At 38.4% G+C, this 12,753-nt stretch overlaps 1 pseudogene; it reads left to right on the top strand.

Annotated features, from left to right (window-relative positions):
- The first annotated feature begins 3,729 nt into the window (after positions 1 to 3,729).
- Positions 3,730 to 5,072, top strand: LOC134372422 (centromere protein N-like; annotated as a pseudogene).
- Positions 5,073 to 12,753: the final 7,681 nt, after the last annotated feature.

Raw genomic sequence — 12,753 nt, 5'->3', positions numbered from 1 at the left:
GAAGTTATTGGGGTCTTCCCAGGCAGATGGTGGGCTGCACTAGGGTGAAGGCAATGGGGAAGAAAAAAGACTTGAATGATATTTAAATGGTGGGAGACAACCTGGAAGCAAATGGGATGTGAAAAGATGGGGTGGTTGGGAGGATTATAGAATTTATGCTTAAGTAGAGGCCTTTTTACACCAGACTTCATGGCCAGATAAAACCATCCCACCAATTTCCATGGAATTTTGCACTGGGCTCAAGAACAGAGTGTGTGTGTGTGTGTGTGTGTGTGTGTGTGTGTGTGTGTGTGTGTTTATTTTGTCAATAAAAAAATTAAAAATATTTTTAAAAAGAAAAGTCTATCACAGTACCTAATGAGGCTTAAGACAAAACAAAACTCTGATAATTACTAGGCCTGTATATATGGTCAGTTACCTGCTTATTTCAATAATAGTCCTCAGGATTATACTTTGTGTTGATCCATTACCTACATTTCCATATTTTTTCTATTCCAAATGGAGTTTTTAGTTTTATTTTATTTTTAATTGAGAAATAATAACTGTATATATTTATGAGGTATAATCTGATGTTATAATACATGTTTACGTTATGGAATAATTAAATCAGGTTAATTAGCTTACCCATCACCCTAAATATGTATCATTTCCTTGTGGTAAGAACATTTAAAGTCCGCTCTTTTAGCTATTTTGTAATATACATTATGATTAATTATAGTCACCTTGCTGTGCAATAGTATTTCCATATTCATAACTACACATTTAAAACACCCCTGAATATATTGAACCATCTCTTCATTCATGTGTATTTGAGCTTGTATGAGTTTCCTATGGCTGCTGTAATTACCAATAAATTAGTGGCATAAAACAAACCAAACATTATCTTACTGTCCTGGAGGTCAGAAGTTCAAAAATAGGTCTCACAGACTAAAATCAAAGCATCATCAGGGATGGTCCCTTCTGGAGGCTCTGGGGGAGAATCCACTTTCTTGCCTTTTCCAGCTTCTACAGGCTGCCTTTGTTCCATCTCTTGTGGCCCTGTGTCTTTCTCTGACTTTGAAGTCCTTGCCTGACTCTGTTATTGATGAAGACCCTTATGATTACCTTGGGGCTACCTGGGGAATGCAGAATAATCTCCCCATCTCAAGATCTTTCACTTAATCACATCTGCAAATTTCCTTTCACCTCGTAAGGCATCATATGCATATGTTTCAGGAATTAGAATGTTAACATCTTTGGGCTATTTTTCCTCTACCACAGAGTTCTTTCTAATTTCTAGCTACTGTAGTAGTCACACAACGAACATCTTTGTACACAAGTCTCTGTGCACTGGTTATTTCCTGAAGAAAAAGTGCGATCGATGAAATTGTTGAGTCAAGTTGCCTGCAATTATTTTTTGTTTTGTTTTGTGGGGTTGATTCATATTGTCAAATTGCCACCCAGTGATGCTGCCCCACAGCACCCTCTATGAAAATATGTGAGCAACCAGTTTTCTCTGACTCTCAAAACCTGATATTTCCACTCTTCTTACTATGCTTAACTAGTGAGAGGAAAACTTATTCTGATTGGGATTTCCTTGTGAAATTTTCTCATTGCTAGAAACGAAGAGTGTGTTTGCATTTCTCTTATAATTCACTTGTCAATTGCAGTGGTTTAATTTTCTCTTGAGATATTTACTTTCTGATTTTTTTTAGTTCTTTTTATACGAAGGCAATTAATAATTTGTTTCTTATATGAGGTACAACGAGTATTTTTACTGTATTGATTACTTTAAGTTACTCCTTGGTTTATCTTTCCCAAGAATTAAAACTTTGTTGTGTTTGTTTTAATAATCATAATGTCTGCCTTGAATTTATCTGAGAATTTTGACATAAGCTGAAAGACTGGACTCTAACTTAATTTGTGTGAGTAGTTAAAATTTTCTGGATATTCTTGCTGGTGTCATTTTTAATTTTGAGAAAAGGTCATACATTTGGATATTAAAGTAGAAATAAATCTACCTTCCACACCTGGTTGTTTTTTCTTCCACTTCTCCCCATTAACAATTACCTTGTGTGTCCTTCCAGAGCTCTTTTTTGATCATGTGAGATTGTGTCTCTGTGTGTTTATTTCAGACCATATATATATATATTTTTTTTTACAAGAACTAATAGCTCTTGTATATATAATATTTAAGATCTGGCTTTTCACGTAACAAGGATTTTGGAGACCATTCTTTAGCTCCCTGCCCTTCTGTACTATAGATCTCATTTCCATGGCAACAGCCTGAGCCTGCTTCCTTCCCCCACAGCCATGAGAGCTCTGTTGGGTGGAAATTGGGCACTGGAACAAATGGATCCCAAATTGACCTGGTGTGGGGGATAGAAAGGAGGGTGCAAGAACTTGAGATCGAGGGTCCTTCATTCAGTGGCTTCTGCCTATGTTTTATACATGTTAAATTGTGTCCTTGAAAGAAGAATCTTTCACGGACTGGCAAGTGGGAAGGAAGAGGGAGACAGAGAAAAGGAGCCTGATAGGGCTTTATTACCAAGTGAAGTTACATGCCAACGTGCACAGGCATCTCAGCCAGAGCAAGATGCACACCCCCGACCTTCTCCATCCTCTCTATTCCATGTGGAACTCCTCACAGCCCACCTCAGCCCCTCCTGTCCCTCCTGGTGTGCGGGCCTCTATCCAATCTGGTCTGAATATTTATAAGTAACCTTCCTTGGGCGTGTCCCTACTTTGTTCCTGCCTCATGTATCCCTATTTTATTCCTGCCTCACTTGGAGAAGGACTTGACAGAAGAGGAAAACCTGAATGCACCGGGTCTCTGCAGACTCAGAAATCATTTTCTAGCAGCTGTGTGAGTTTCTGAGACATGACAATCGTTTTGTCTCACCCTTCACTTATTTACTTCTTTATTCCTTCCCTCCTTATAAAAATATGGTTAATATCTTTCTACAAGTTACTCACTTCTGTTTGTCCTCAGAACAAGAAACTGCAAACAATCACTTAATCACAATAGCCAAAAGGTAGACCAACCCAAGTGCCCATCGATGGATAAATAAACAAGCAAAACGTGATCTATACATGTAATGGAATATTATTCAGCTGTAAGAAGAAAGGAAATTCTGCCACATGCTACAACATAGATGAACCTTAAGGACATTATGCCAAGTGAAATAAGCCAGTCAAAAAAGACAAATACTGTGTGATTCCACTCATATGAGGTCCCTAGAGTAGTCAAATTCATAGATACAGAAAGTAGAATGGTGGTTACCAGGGGCTGGGGGAGTGGGATGGGGAGTAGTTGTTCATTCTATAGAGTTACAGTTTTGGATGATAGAAAGTTCTAGAAATAGATGGTGCACAACTATGTGAATGTACTTAATGCCACTGAACTGTACATGTAAAATTGGTTCAAATGGTAAATTTTATGATATATATATTTTACCACAATTAACATTTTTAAGAAAAAGGAGAGGAAAAAAACTTGAATTCCCACAGTAGATAGGAAAAAAAAAAAAAAAACCCACCAAACCTAAAAAAACCCAGCAACCACAAAACAAGCTTAATTTGCCATAAAATGGGGGAAGAGAGACATGGAGGAGTAAAAAACAAAAACAAAATGAAACAAAACAAGGATTACCAAAAATTTAATAAATAAAATGATTGCTAGTTTACAAACGAAAATTAACTGTGGGGCTTTGAAGGCGTAGCAGGCAGGAGCAGCGGCCAAGGCGTGAGATGGCTAGAGATGAGGGCCACGCCAAAGAAAAGACTGTGGCTGAGTTTATCAGGAGGACTGTCTTGAAAATCCCCAAGAATGAAATGATAATCCTGAAAGCATGGGATTTTTTTAATCTGAAAATCAACTGCAGACTGTAGGTTTCCAGCAGAATAAGGGATGTTCATTCAGCACTTGATTCTGCTCTGTGAGGAAAACAGCCCAGTCTCAATGAAGCCACCCTTTTAGACATGACTTATACTCAAGTTCATCGGCGCCAGAAAGTTTGGGATGTACTTCGGACGAGTAAAGGACCAGGTGAAGACGTTGACCTTTTTGATATGAAACAATTTAAAAGTTCATTAAAGAAAATTCTTCAGGGGCTGGCCCATGGCTCACTTGGGAGAGTGTGGTGTTGACAACACCAAGTCAAGGATGAAGATCCCCTTACCAGTCATCTTTTAAAAAAAAAAAAAAGAAAAGAAAATTCTTCAGAAAATTATGTTAAATGAAATAAGCCAAACTAGGAAAGAGAAATACCACACGTTCTCACTTATAACTGGGTACTTGGAAAGGAGGAAAGAACAAAAGATAGAGAAAGAAAGAAAGTAAAAATAAAGAAAGAAAGAAAAGACCACAGCAATTCATTGAACTTTCAGAAGGAGAAAACAAACCAAAGGTTACTAGAGATGAAAGGGAGGGAGAGAAGGGGTTTGGGGTACAATTTGAGGAGAATGCAGTCTGGATTCGAATTGCCTGGAGAACACAGTGTACAGAACCAAACCAGTACAGACCTGCCGCTGGGTTGTATTATCCCTAGACTACCTATGCCTTCGCTTCTTTCTCCAGCCTAAGGAGCATGCACCTCTCTGGGTCAGGCACTGACAATTGCTAGCAAATACCATTGGATTGTGAAAATGGACCCGGGAAGTTGGTATCTGGACTCTCTTAAGGTTATTGTTTTTAAACAGCATAACCAGGCCTTTGAAATGCACAACTCTAAGACACCTCTACAGGAAAGAAGCCTTGGGCTAGATATAAATATGGATTCAAGGATCATTCATGAAAACACAATAGAAAAAGAGAGAGTCCAGTCATTCAAGAAGCTTTTGGAGACTACCTTCAACCACAACTAGAACTGGCACAATATAAGCTTGAAATAAAGTTCAAAAGTGACTTAAATGGGCTCATCTTGGCTGAGAGGGAAGAACCTCTCCGGTGCCTAATAAAGTTCTCTAGCCCACATCTTTTGGAAGCACCGAAATTGTTAGCACCAGCCGGTATTGCCGATGCACCACTTTCTCCATTGCTCACTTGCATACCCAACAAGAGAATGAATTATCTTAAAATTAGAGATAAATGAGATGTATATGGTTGTGTAAGCACAGCAGCTCCTTAACTATATTGCACACATATTTCAGTTCATGTCTACATGGATAGCTTTTGTTCATATACTTGTCTTTTAGAAATTAATTCTTGGTCATGACAATGTAGAAATGTTCATATAATTGGTGAGACTGATTCTTTCCTCCTACACAATCTCCTAAGTACAGCAGTTGTGGGCATTTGAGATTGACAGAATATGTACATGGCTCCCAACTTGACCTTGAATGCCTGAATGCTCTGAAGTCCAGCATATGGCACAGTGATTGAGACTGTTGGGCACCATGTCTAGTGTCTTTCCTCACTCCTGCCTCTTCTTGATCGTGGGGAGGTCTGGTTCCAATGGCTGGATTCCAGGGATTTTTCTCTTAAGCCTTGGATCATCATGGTAAGAAGCACCAAGAATCTATACCCAACTCAAAACTTTCCAGAAGAATCATAAAATTGGTCCATTCAGAGGGTAGAGTTGGGTCCATTAAGTTATTACTGCTGAAGGTTGCATATCTGATGATTCAGTTATATAAAATAAATGTTTTCATTGTAAATATGATTCTTTTCATAACCTGGTTTATCATAGTGTGGAACATTCAAACTGACCAATATTATGCTGATTTGTGAATAAAGATGTTAAAAAACTGGAAAAAATAAAAATAAACAATGGTTTACCTAGGAAATGAAAGTATAAAGACCAGCAAAGAAATTATTAGAAAAGTCAGAATAGTGGTTCTCTCTTTGGGGGTTGGGGGGGAGGGGGCAGTCTGTCATTGGGAAGGGGTAGTGGGGGTTCCTGGAAAGCCAGTCCTACTCCTTCTCAGTCTGGGAAGTAGTTACAATCATGTGTTACCCTGTCCATATGAGTTCCATGCACAGTTTTTCCTTATATAAAAAAAGTTATGGCAATTAAAAAAAAAATGTAAGTTACCCCTTGCTGTAAGAAGAGACAATCTTGTGACATTTGAAAGAAAATAAAAAAGGTGAATGTTTGCCTTGTGGGAGATGCTTTATGTAAAAGACGGAGAGGGCCCCTGTTTTACCTCACCTTTATAGAGTCATGCCTTACAGAGAATCACGACTCAAGAACGGTGAGTCATTTTTTAAATTATGTGACTAATGCAACCATGTAAAGATCAGCTCAGGTTGGAAATTGGCAAGTAAAGATTGCTCTTAGTAATTCTGTAGAAATGCGTTTCGTGCTGGGATTTGAGACACGACATTTATCATTTAAATGTCAGAGTCTTAGACCTAAATGTCACAGTAAAATTGTAATTACTGGGTTGGAAAATGTGTGCCCACTCTACACCTCAGGAAAGAGTTCAGTGGGAACGGCCCACCAGGTTTTAAACAGCTGCTTTATCAAATATTAGATTTTCGTCTCAATAAACTGAGTAAGTATTTATCAGAATGTTCCAGGGATTAAGAACCGTAAATACTTCTTAAACCAGTATAAAATTAGGATAACATAGGCCACATTCTGTACCTAAAATGTCATAGCCCTGAGCTAATCATATTGTTTGAAAAGAGAGGCAAGGAACTTCCAACATCCTCACAGAGAGTTTAAGGATTGACTCTATGCCGGAATTACTGATACAGACACATTCAGGGATTCCTGAGATGACCCAGGCAGATGTTTCAAATGCACAGACCATGGGGCACGTGCACTGTCCAGGTGCAAGGAGACCTGGTTGCCTTAGGCTAGCATCTCTCTGCACAGAATTAAACTTTTACCAAGAATCTTATTTACATCAGGAAAATTTGTAACCACAAGAGATTGGGCACACCCAAAATGCCCATCCGCGTTTGATAGGTTGAACACATTATGGTGCATTCATGACGTGGAATACTATGCAACCATGGGGAAAGATGAAGCAAATCTCTACACGGCTGTAGAGAGATCGTTAAGATACACTGTGTGGAAAAAAGTGAAATGGAAAAGCTTATAAATAGAACATCATGCTTTGTGTTAACAAGGGGAAAATACATAGCAGACTTGTTTTGCATACGTTAGAATCTCTGTGAAGATACATGAAAAATCTGGTAATCTTGGTTGCCTTGGAAGACGGGGAACTCAGTAATTGGAAGACGGAGGGTGGAAGGAAACTTTCAAATAATTATCTTTTTACTTCATTTAGGTTTCCTGTTATGTGATCATATTTATTATTGTAAATAATAAGATAATTTGTTAAAAACTGAAACAGTGGAAAATCCACTTGCTCCATTTTGTATTATTGATTCAGGCACTTAATGACACCTGAATTATAGTAAGAGACTGATCACAACTAATAAATAATGGAATGAAGGGCTAGACTCTTCACGCCGAGGAGGGTCATATATGTATCTTCTTTATTAGTCTTTTAGAGTTCTCTATATATTAAGACTCTTTTTTTCTTTTAATTTATCAGCACACAATGTAGTTGATTTTTGTGTTCCTTTACCAATTCCTTTCCCCCCATCTACATCATATCTGTTCACTTGTCTTAACAAGCTCAAGGAATTGCTGTGATTGTTGTGTCTTCTTCCCTGCCCCCTGCCCCACCGTTTGTTGGTATATTCATTTATTTATTTTCTCACATGGTGTACAAGTGCACAATTTTGGTAGGTGGATTACTGGATTGAATGTTTGTTTAAATTTATATATAATATAACTGACGTTCTTCAAAATGAATAGATCTTTAGCAAACAGTTGATGGCTTTTGACAACTGATTCTCTTGTATGGCCACCGTCCACACCAAGATGTCAATTTCTGTCAACCCAGAAAGTTCCTTTGTACCCTTTTCCAGTCAATCTTCCCCATCCTACCCTGAGGAAACCTCTTTTCAATTTCTCTTATCATAGAGTAGTTTTCTGTGTCACAGAACTTAGTATAAATGGAAATATGTAAGTGGAATATAATTATACACACACACACACACAACCCTTATGTCTGGCTTCACTGGCTAAACACAATAATTTTGCTATTCATCTAAGTAATTCTGTTTATCAGTAATTTGGTGCTTTTTATGTCTGGGTAGCTTTTCATTATGTGAATATTTCAAAATTTGTTTATCTGTTCTCTTGATCAACAGTTGGATTGTTTCCAGTTTTTAGCCATTATGAATAACGCTGCTATAAACATTTTTGTACAATTCTTTTTTTGGACGTAAGTTTTCATTTCTTGGAGGCAAATACCTAAGAGTGAACTAGCCAGGTCGAAACATGAGGTATATAGCTGACGTCTCCAGGAACTCTCAGATTGTTTTTCTACAAAGGTTGTATCATTTCATACTCCCATCTGTGATGTGTGAGAATTCCAGTTGCCCCTCATCCTTGCCAACATTTGATGTTTCCAGGCTTTTTTATTTTAAGCATTCTAGTGATTGTGAAATATTATCTCATGTGGGGTTTAATTTGCATTTCTCTGTTGGTTAATTATGTTGCACATCTTTGCAAATGTTTATTGTCCATTCACATATCTTCTTTTGTAAAGTACCTATGCAAGTTTCTTGCCCTTTTTAAAATTGGATTGTCTCTTTATTGTTGACTTGCAGGCATTCTTTCATATTCTAATTATAAGGTTTTTTTTGCCAACATATGCATTGCAAATATATTCTGAGTATGTGGATTGAATATTCACTTTCTTAATAGAGTAGTTTAATGAATAGAAATGCTTACTTTGATGTAGTCCAACTTCCTGACTTTTTTTTTTTTTTTTTTGGTCTTTTTTGTGAGCGGCCACACAGCGCTCAGCCAGTGAGCTCACCGGCCATCCCTATATAGGATCCGGACCGCGGCGGGAGCGCTGCTGCGCTCCCAGCGCTGCACTCTCCCGAGTGCGCCACAGGGTTGGCCCCTTCCTGACTATTTTTATGGTGAACTTTTTTGCTCCTGTCTGAGAAATATTTGCCTATTTCAATGTTGTGAAGATATTCTTTTAAGATTTCTCCTAGAAAGCTTTAATGCCTAGGTGTATACTTCATCTTGAATTAAATTATATGTATGTTTTAGCACTGTTAGTTGAAAAGACTTTCCTTCTCTGTTGAATTGTCTTAGTGCCTTTGTCAAAAATCACCTGACCAAATAAGTATGAATGTACATCTATACTCTATTCTGTTTCATTGATCTGTATGTTTCTCCATGTGCTAATACTACCCTGTCTTGATTACTGTAGCTTTATAGTACATCTTGAAATCAGATAGTTTAAGTCACTAACTCTCTTCTTTTTTGTTTTTCTTAAGAATTTTTTTTAACCAATTCTAGTTCCTTTGTTTTTCCATATAAATTTTAGAATCAACATGTCAACTCCTATAAAACATGGCTCTGGGATTGTGGCTGGGATTATAAAACCAAGTTCAGGGGAATGGCCATCCTAACATTACCAAAACTTCTAATCCATGAATATCACATATCTTTCTATTTACTGAGGTCTTATTTAATTTCTCTCAGCAATATTTTGTGGTTTTTTAAAGTATAATCTTTTATATCTTTTGTTGGATTTACACTAGGTATTACATATTTTTAGATATTAATGTAATTGTTATTTTTAATTTTTATCTTCTAATAGCTTATTGACGATCACTTTCTACATTTTGTTTATGTTTTTTCCACAAATGTAAACTCCAAATAATTTTATTGTATTTATTAATTTTTTTCTTTCTTGACCCTGTTATAACAATTTGGAATACCTTAGCACATACCTCATATAAATGTTAACATCTACCACACCTGATAATGATTATGGTGACACTTATAAAGTAGGACCCTAATTTAATATCATGTAAATAGTTGTCTTTAGTTACTCTTGCATATCTATTTATTTATTTTGAAGAAAGTACAAAAGTGCTAAACAGACAGAACAAAAAGAAATCTCTCTTCCACCTCTGACCTTTGTTTTTTCACCTCTCCCTTTTAGTGGCAGTTTCCCTAACACCAATGTCTTGTATATTGCCCCAAAGTTAAGTTTTACATATGTATTTATGAAAAAATTATTGTACATACATTATGCATATACTGTGTGTGTTTTTATACATGATAAATTATGCATATATTATGCATACTCTGTTATGTGCAGGTTGTTATGCATAAACTATTACACATGATTATATTCTCATACATACTGTACAAAATGATAGTATATACTATTTGGCACCTGTCTTCATGTGACAATTCATTTTGAGCATCATTCCTTACTGTTGGCGTCCAGAAAGTGATACCCTAAAGTGAAAGACTCTGGAGCAGCAAAAGAAAAGTTTTCCTCTGACTTTCTCCTGTTCCCCTTTCTGTCTCTCAGTGTCATTCTCCCCTGAGGTAAGCCATGGAAACTAGAATCCTTTTTCCCCAAGGCAGGTCACAGATCTACTCTAATCTTCCCTCTTGTCTTTCTGTCTTGCAGTCAGTCATAAAGAAATTCTCTAACCTACCTTGTCTGATTGTAGGTGTTAAATTAAGTTTGGACTAAAGGTTTTTTCAGACATAGTGAACTGTAACCTAACTTGACGTGCCAGCTGATCGTAGCCTACTCTTGTAACAAGTGACCGAGTCTCAGCCAATTACAGGCAGCCAACTGTTCTGGACCTCACTTCCATTTTCTTATGTCACTTCCTTTTTTCTGTCTATAAATTTTAACCAACCATATGGCACTGGTGTCCCTCTGAATCTATTTTGACTCTAGGGGGTGCCTGAATCACGAATTGTTTTTATTATTTTTTTCTTGCTCAAATTAAACTTTGTTAAATTTAATTTGCCTAAAGTTTTTCTTTTAACATAGATCATAGGACCCCCTTCCAGAAAGGGTCTTGCTCCATACCCTGGGGAAATGAATGCTACACAGAGACCCCAAGAAGAATCTGAGCAAACAGGCCTTCCAGGGTTTCCCCACTCAGTCTGTTAGCATGAGATCACACTTTTCCTGTCCAATCACATTTCTGTATGGTCGTGCCTCTTTCCTAGAACCCAAGCATAAATATGGACAATTTTCCATATATCTTTAGTTCTTCATTCTGAAGGCTCCAGTATCATGAAAAACTATGATTTAATAGAATTTGTAATGCCTTTTCTTCATATTAATCTGTGCTTATCAGGTTATTTTTCAGAGAAACTTCAGGGGGTTAAAGAGGGTGTCTTCCCTCGGCCCCTACACTATCAAATGTTAAGAATTTCTTTACTTTCTATTTATTGTAGCAGAATCTTCCACCAATGTGAGGACACCAAGATTTATTTAACCAGTTACCCTCCCATAAACAATGAAGTTGTTTTCATTCTTTTCCCTGGGTTCTAGAAAAGCTACACAAAATAACCTCTTACATATTGTATTTGGCCTTTATTTGGGCCTGAATGCAGGATATACTTTGTTTTCATTTCATTTTTTTTTTTTTTTAAAGATGACCAGTAAGGAGATCTTAACCCCTGACTTAGTGTTGTCAGCACCACACTCTCCCAAGTGAGCAATGGGCCAGCCCCCACAGGATATACTTTAGAAGTTATATTGTCCAGTCAAAGGACATGTGCATATTCAAAATAACCTTTGACACATCCTGTATTCATTCAAAACATGTATGTCAAACATCAATAATGAGCCAACACTGTTCAGGCCTTGGAAACACAGAGATAAACCCCACAGACAGGATCTCAGTTCTCAGGGGCCTATGGGGTAATCCAGAGACCAACAGGAAACCAGTGAAAAACAAAACAAATTAACCTAGTAAGTTCAGACACTGATGATCGTGACAAAAACAAGGGAAGTAAGGTAGGATAGAACAGGGACATGCCCCAGGGAGGTTGCTCATGAGTATTCGGACTAGATCAGCATTAGCCACCTCCTCATTTTGAAGTTAATGAACCCATAATGAGCTGGTGACAGCATAATCAGCATACCACACCTGGAACTTTGTGGTTTTTAACAAAAACTTAAAACCACAAAAACCAAAGTGTCTGTGCACTAGGAAAAGCCAAGGTGCAGACTAGACCAAAAAGGGGAAAGTTAAGGAAAAACTGATTCCACCACGCATGACCAAAAACTTCAGAAACTCAGGAACACGTGACAGGAAGCTGATTCAACCATGTATCAGCCTGTTAGGCCTTAATTACACCCACAATATTTCTCCCCTTGGTTAAGATAGAGGAACAACTCCATCCCAGAACAACATATAAACCCTTCCCTTAAGAATTCCCAGTGTGTCCCTTTTCAAGATGGCGGCGGCTGCGGCGGCTGGCGCGGAGTAGCTGAGGTGGAAAAGGTGGCCACGGGCCTCAGGCAGCCGGGAAACTTGTGGTCCTTCCCCTGGCCATCTCTTAAGGGAGGACTGCTGCTGCTGGCCGGTCGTGGGGGCTCAACGCCACTTTGCCCCCGGCAGGAGAGGCTGCCTCATTTACAGGCAACAGCTTTGAAGTGTGGAGCAGGAAAAGAACTGATTCTTAGCTGCAAAAGTGAGTCTTGAAACAGGGAACACGGCGCCAGGGCTGCTGTGGATGCAGCCAGGATCCCGGAGACCGGGGCCGCGCTGAAGAAGGCGGCCAGCTGCCCTATTCAGGATTCGAGGTTTCAGGCCGGCATTAAAGAAGATTCCTGGGAGCGCCCGAGCGGCGCCGCGACTGAACAGCCCGAGGCGGCAGCGCCGAGAACACGGAAGGCAACAAACCAGAGACAGAGCGAGCGCCCGACCTGGCACAGCACTGTGAGTGATCCCTG

This window comes from Cynocephalus volans, chromosome 3, assembly GCF_027409185.1.
Source record: "Cynocephalus volans isolate mCynVol1 chromosome 3, mCynVol1.pri, whole genome shotgun sequence".
Lineage (NCBI taxonomy): Eukaryota > Metazoa > Chordata > Mammalia > Dermoptera > Cynocephalidae > Cynocephalus > Cynocephalus volans.
Note: the sequence above shows the minus strand (reverse complement) of the source record. Positions and strands in the feature narration are given on the sequence as shown.